Source organism: Nannospalax galili, unplaced genomic scaffold (assembly GCF_000622305.1).
Source record: "Nannospalax galili isolate Female #2095 unplaced genomic scaffold, S.galili_v1.0 scaffold1348, whole genome shotgun sequence".
NCBI classification, from domain to species: Eukaryota; Metazoa; Chordata; class Mammalia; order Rodentia; family Spalacidae; genus Nannospalax; species Nannospalax galili.
In genome coordinates, this window is record NW_008357640.1 from 166294 (window position 1) to 173547 (window position 7254).

Below are 7254 nucleotides of genomic sequence, written 5' to 3' on the forward strand. Positions count from 1 at the left end.
GAGAATGACAAGAGAACCCAGAGCTGAGAGGTCATGCTGTGGCTACCTTAGAGAAAGCCTCTACAATCCTCTGTGAGGAACATGTGCCTTTTGATATAGCTCTGGAACTGCAAGAGCTTCATGATTTGATGACCTCCATATTGGACGTAAAGGTGTGTTCATGAAGTTTCCATTTCTGTAAAAATTATGCCAGATAAATTGAAGGTAAAGGACAGCTGACTTGGGCTCGTGGTTCAGAGAACTTAGTTCATGTGAACTGAGAACATTGCTCTTTTGTGGAAGTGGGAAAGGACAGTATGACTTATGGGTGAGAGGAAGAATAGACTCAGGTAGGAGGGGAAACAGAGAGAAGAGGAGGGGCTCAAGAAAAATGTCCCCTTCAGTATCCCAGGCCCATGACTTAGCTGACTTCAACCTGGCCCCACAGCTTCAAGATTTCATTATCTTCTAAAGGCAGAAGAAACTGTGAAGCCAGCCTATAGCTGATGTGCCACCAGGTCAGTTTATAACCAATAGAGTCCTGGTGGCAGTGACAGCTGCTCTGGGTAGAACATGTGCTGTGTGTCTCCTGGCAGGAAGTGTTTGGATGCACTATGTCCACTGCCCTTATGTCATAGTGTGAGTTTACACAGTGCTCAGAGTGCATCCAACAGAGGTGTCCCTGGATCACAGAGCAGCAGGGACAGAGTCATGTGTGAAGGAGGAGGTATCCTAAAGTGGGAGATTCATCACCACCATCCAGGTCTGCTCCACAATGACTCTGTACTGTCGCCAATGACCACAGGTCAGAAGCTCACTTCTCAGTGTGGCTTAATTGGAAGTTGGCAAAGGTCTTGAAGAGATGTGGCTTTTAAACTGTGAGCCAAAATGATTTTTCATCATTTTAAGTTTTAATCTGAAACTCATAGGATACTCTTAGTGTTTATTTTTATTTGTCTTGATGATGGAATGTTGACTAATATACAAATTGGCCCAGCTGGGTTTTCTTCTGTTACTACACCTGAGATAATGTGGATCAGACTTAATTTCCTCACATATAATTATGAACCACTGGAATATGGTAGAGAAAGTCTGGAATACCATAATCAGCACTTAATGGGCAGTTGTGGTGAGGGATCAGGAGAGCAGAGGGCATCCCCTGTGCAGTCAGTGAAAGTTATGCTCACTATGTATTAGGTGAGAGTAGAAATCCACTCAGGAAGCATTTTAATGGCCAAGTCTTCATACCATGTATAGGGAACAGTTCATCTGTTTTATTTTTAAGCAGTTTCTCCAACTGGGTATGTAACTGAGGATAACCTTGAACTTCTAAGTCTTCTGCAGTTACCACTTATGTGTTATTTTGACTGAACTGCACTGTCACACACCATTCATGCACTTCACAGGACTGAGCCTGTGGTGGTTGGTAAACTAGATAATTCTGCTACCAACAGAGCTACATCTCTAACTTACTGTTAATTTTGTTTTGCTTCCTTGAAATGTAATTGTTTTCTATATGTCCTGAATTATATAAATATGCAAAATACTATGTAAATAGCAAATCTAATCAAAATGAGTTATAAAAGGGCATGGAGAAATGGTCCAGTGTGGAGAATGAGCGGAATACGTAGATAATCCCAACCCATGTAAATCTGAAGGTAATTTCTTGGCTCATGCAGTCATTACTTATAAGAAGGACATAAGGAGGTGAAATGTCTTATCTTTGGAAAATGGGATGATGCATTTCATATCTCATAAAGTAAATAATCACATTGTGGAGAATGTATGAGTGCTCTCATCAGACACAGGCTATAAATTCCCTTCACCAGTAATAATTTTCTGTTAACTAATCTTTAAAAGTACCTGGTGTTATTTTGAGAAAACACAAATGTAACCTATGTCTTGACTCTTGAAGTTTCCTGTTACCATCAGTTGCTCTGCAGAGGAGCTGCCTTCATGTATTGGCCTTGGAGAAGAGCTATGGACATTCACTTTCAAAGTTCTCTACCACACAGGACCCTCCCTGCAGTCCCCTGGCTGTGCAGTATCCCTGGTAAGTGGGAGATTGTCCTATATCCACTCAAGCATGACAGCAGTGGCTTATCATATCCACAAAAGCATGAAGGTGCTGACCAAAGATAACACATGAACAGGATATGATCAGCACAGCCCCATTTCACACTCTGCAAAGGTTTCTGTTTGCTGAGCACAAAGCCTCTCCTTACTCTAACAAGGCAGTAGCAAGGGTAACAGAAATTCTCAGATATATTTGCAGGTTTAACACAGCCCTCACAAAGGTCCAATGAACCCTTTTATGCACCAGTCTTCAACAAAAGTTCTTTGAGTTACAGTCACCCCAGTGTGCACAGGACTCTGGAACTCAATCTTCTTGGGGAGCTGCAGTGTGTTCCCTGTGACCAGTACCTCTCCATGTCACAAGCTGCCCTTCAGATAGCAGCACTGCCTCACACCATTGAAAACTGCAAGGAAGATGCATGTTAAATAGTCTTTATATGATTGTATAACTATTAATTCAACTGCAAACCAAAAAAGTTATAGCCACTTTTGAAAGAGATGTATCTTTGCTCCGGAAATTGTTATTGAGCATGTTAAAGCTGTAATGAAAAAAACCCTATATTATATATATATATATATATATATATATATGTGTTTCTCTACTGTAAAAAATATTCTTTAGATGAAAAAAAAATGAAGGAGGAAGATGATAACTTGATGACTGTGGGTACATTAATTATGTAAGTGGATGAAGGGAGAAGCCCAGAATTTTCTTCTCTATTATCAGCCACCTAGGGGAGGGTATTCAACTAACTTCAAGCCTGTCAGCACTCTGAGTATAGACTGCGACATGCTCAAACTATTATGTAAGGAGGATGGGGCACCCAGAATCTGGGGTGAGAATTGGGGCAAATGCACTTGGGGGAGGGGATAAGGACATTTTTCAAAGGACAAGAGTCCACAGAGACTTCTACATGTTCACTCCTTTCCCTCAAAGACTCTACAGTGACCAGGTCAAACCAGGAAAACCTGGGGGAAAATCTTGGCACCTGCCCCCAGTGAATCCAGTCTCTCCCTGAAGTTCTGGATGGAGTCTGCCCATTTTATATGCACAATCTCTTCATTTTGTCTTCTGCTCCCTGTGCTATGTGGGCTGGGTCAGGCAGGCAGGCAGAGCACAAGGTCTCCATGGCAGGGACTTTACTGGAAAGCCTGTGACATGGGGTCCTTGGATTTGCTTTCTTGGTTGGATGGAGGCCTGCTGTTCCAAGGGCTGTTGGTGCCCAGTGCAGGAGAGTTGTTAAAGCTGTCATCTATTCTTTGGAGGACAACAAACTGGGTGTTCTATAGCCAGGTGCTGAGCCTCTGATCCTGGTCCATCCCGGAACTCTCTGCCCATCAAGGTGGGCTCCCATCGTACCACAATGCCGTGAGGAGTGGAGATGGCCCCAAGCATGATCAGGGCATGGTCTCACTCAGCTCAGGGCAGCCAATATCCCCAAGGCCCCAGAGATTCAACACCCCATTCTCTCTTTATGCCTGTGCTGGTACCTTCAATTGTTAACTTGACACACCTAGTTGGGAGGAACCTCAATTGAGGAATTTCCTCAAATGGATGGGCCTGTGGTCATCTCTGTGGCACATTTTCTCTTGATTATTGAATGATATGGGAGGTCCCCAGGCACTGCGGGTGGTGCCATGCCAGGGCATGTGTCCCTGTATTGTATAGGGAAGGAGGGTGAGCTCAGGCCAAGGGAGCACACCAGTAAACTGAGTACCTCCATGACATGTGCTCCTGGGTCCTTTCCTGATTGCCTGCCTTGGCATCCCTTGATAATGGATGGTGAGCTGCAAGGCAGGTGAACCCTTTCCTCCCCAGGCTGGTTATGGTCAGTGTTTCAACTCAGCATTAGAAAGTTAACTAGGACAGACATTGGTATCAAGAGTTCAATATTGCTGTGATGGACCTAATAACTATCTTTCTGAAGATTGTGGATTATTTTGTGCTTTGGACTGGAAAAATGCTTGGAAATCAGAGAGATGTTCTGTAGAATATTGGAAGATAATGCTGATGGAAGTGCATACAATGGCAGCCCTATTCAGGGATACGTGCGATGTATTTTGAGTTATGCTTTTTGGAAGTGAAAACATTTGTGCTTTCCTGGGATAATCCACACTGACCAGCTGAGGCTGAAAAACCAGCCATGAGTATCAGGAGATCCACCTCATTGAGTGAAATCTTCTAGAAGTATTTCCTAATGGTCAGCACACAGACACTGTGGTCCAGAGTTGTCCAAGGCTGCATATTATCCTGGCAGAAGAACTTGTGTAAGAGTCTCTCAGGTGGTACTGGTTTTGAAGATGTGAAAGGTCATGGAGATAATCTTTGCACCCAGAGAGGCCATTGGTGAAGGTGCACACTCATTTGCAATGAAAACCCCAGAATATTGGAGATATCAGGACAATGGTATCCCCACCAAAGGCAAAGTCAGAGAAGTGCCCATAACCTATGGACCCCAGAAGACTGTAATTGAATCGCAGATGTTCAACATTTAGCTATGTCGCTAGACCTTGGTTTGGCTTAAAAATCTTCCTTTTTGAAATAAGTCAGTATGTAACTTATTTTGGATTTTACAGGAGTCCAGAATTGAAAGACTTTAAATATTCTTAGAAATATTAAGCTTTAAGAGTGTTTGAATTTTTCCCATAAGCAAAGGATTACTAAAGATTTTATTTGCACACACATGGTCACAATTTTTCCTTAAAAAGATTGTTGGTAAATGTACATAAGGCCATTTGTAAATGTACATCATGTTAGTGTTATAATGTCTTATGTTCAGAGAAAAACGTTGTCATACAGATTTGCTCTTATTGGGAGTAGGCTATTCAAAAATAGAGTCCTCTTCTGTACAAAAAAGTCACATCACATTTAAGTATGGAAAAAGCATTAGCCTCCATGGTAACCAAATCCCAGTCCAATTTTTTCCATTATGAATAATACCCTGTCTTCAATTGAAACTGATCCAAATCCTAGCCTGTACATATTATTCATATCATTAACAAATATGTTACAATAAAAGTTTTCCACAGTAATGAAAAAAAGCTTGTTCATACTTCTGGAACCATATAAAGATAGAAAAATTTTAACAACCACTCATGATTTGGTGAAATGAATTTACATTAAGCAATACTATATTGCCAGGTTAAAGAGGGCAGAGATGTAAATGTACACTAAAATGCAAATATGTCCCAAAGAGATAATACAGATTCCATTTATAGCATGAAATTTTACAAATGTACATATGTACAATCAAGGAAGAGTGTCATTATTAAATTACCATGGCTTGTAAGTTTACATTTTGAAAGTTTTTGAATTTATAAGGACTGTGAGAATTCTAAAGTTGTACTGTTTAATATTAAAATACTAATATTGATATGAGATCTTGGGGATAAGAAATGGAAAGGTAGTGGTTGAAATTTCACAATGGGTGAATTTTGCTGGATAGCTTCAGCTGTCAGCTTGACACATCTAGTTGGAGGTAACCTCAATTGAGAAATTTCTCCATTGGACCAGCCTGTGGCCTTGCCTGTCTGTGGGAAATTTTCTTGATTATTGAGTGATATGGCAGGGCTCAGCCCACTGTGGGTGGTGCCAGCCCCGGGTAGATGCTCCTGTGTTATATCAGGAGGCAGGCTGAGCACAGGCTAGGGGAGCTAGCAAGTAAGCAGAGTACATCCAGAGTCTATGCTCCAGGTTACTACCCAGAATTCCTTCGTTGGCTTCCTTTGATGATGGACTTTGTGATTTAAACCAAATAACCATTCTCTCAGAGTCAGTTTTGGTCAATGTTTTACCACAGCAATAGAAAACTAATTAGGACAATGCCCAAGTTTACAGCCCCAACTCTGACACATTTGGCTCCTGAAATACTTCTCACTAAATGACACCAGAGCATCACATCCTTTGCTGATTACCCATTGGATTCTTTGAAGAAGTATCAATCTACTCCATAGCTCTCTAACCCATCTCCCTCAGATTTTATGGGCCCCTAAACTTATGTCCACATGTTAGAGAGGGAGTAGATCATAACTATGTAGGGAGGGAAATGTGTATGTATGCTCGTATTTGCATGTTTCTACATAGGCAAACATTCAAGTCTGCATGCCCCTCCATTAGTGTATGTATATGTCCAATGGTGTGTTCCCCACAATATCTATCCTGAACATCTTTGTGTTCTCAAGACTGATTCTATTTATGCAGTGTGTGAGTTTGACTGAGCCTATGTGGTCACTTCCATGAATGTGCCTGCCAAGGATTATATCAGTCAAAGGAGAAGCTCGTGCTGGCTCCAGCGTACATGGGGACCACTGTCTAAAAATATGGAATGCTTCAAATCTTTGCATGTCATCCCTGCACAGGAGGCATGCTAATCTTCTTTGTAGTATTCTAATCTTAGTATATTCACTGGCGAGGCAAGAAGTAATCATGTTGATTTTTACAGTTATAATGCAGGTATGTATGAAAATCATCAAATTGTATAACTTAAAATATACTGTTACATATCAACAAGTCTATAGTTGATTTGCATTGAATTTTCTTTTTGGCACATTCATATTTGTGAGTGACTGTGGAAGACGTGGGGAGTTGTAGAAAACATGCCTAACAGGCCTTAGGCTCTAGTTTAAAGCCACAAAATCCATCTTCTGGTGGGCAACTGCCACCAGCGAGGGTCTTCACAGTTCCCAGTGTGGTCTGTGTTTCCCTTAGTGTACATCACTGTGTCTAGTGAGAAGGACAAAACGTTGTGAGATAGTCTTTGCATTTTCATATCTGTGACTGATGCAGAAAAACATGCTCACAGAATATTTTTTCCAATGGTGTCTCACTGGCCTGTAACTTGTCAAGTTGTCTAGGCTGGCTTTCATTGAGCTCTGGGGGTCTGCCTCACACTGTCTCCCTAGTTCTGAAGATACCGTGGTATAATATATATCACCACTGCTGATGTCAAGGTATACTACAGAACTCTAGTTTTTAAAAGCACATGGTGCTGGCACAAACATATACTCAGAGATCAATGGAATAAGTGGAGGATCCAGATATGAGTACAAACAAACACACAACTACAGCTACATGATCTTTGACAAAGATGCCAAAATATATACCGGATAAAAAACAGCAACTTCAAGAAATGATATTGGGAAACAGGAATTTCAATATGGGGAAAAATTAAGCTAGTTCCCTACCTCTCACCTGGCCAA

At 41.4% G+C, this 7254-nt stretch overlaps 1 non-coding gene across 1 annotated transcript; it reads right to left on the reverse strand.

Moving 5' to 3' along the window:
- Positions 1-6369: 6369 nt before the first annotated feature.
- LOC115068010 lies at positions 6370-6474 on the reverse strand. Its single transcript, XR_003847377.1, has one exon. It is a non-coding gene; the product is annotated as a U6 spliceosomal RNA (small nuclear RNA).
- Between the last annotated feature and the right edge of the window lie 780 nt (positions 6475-7254).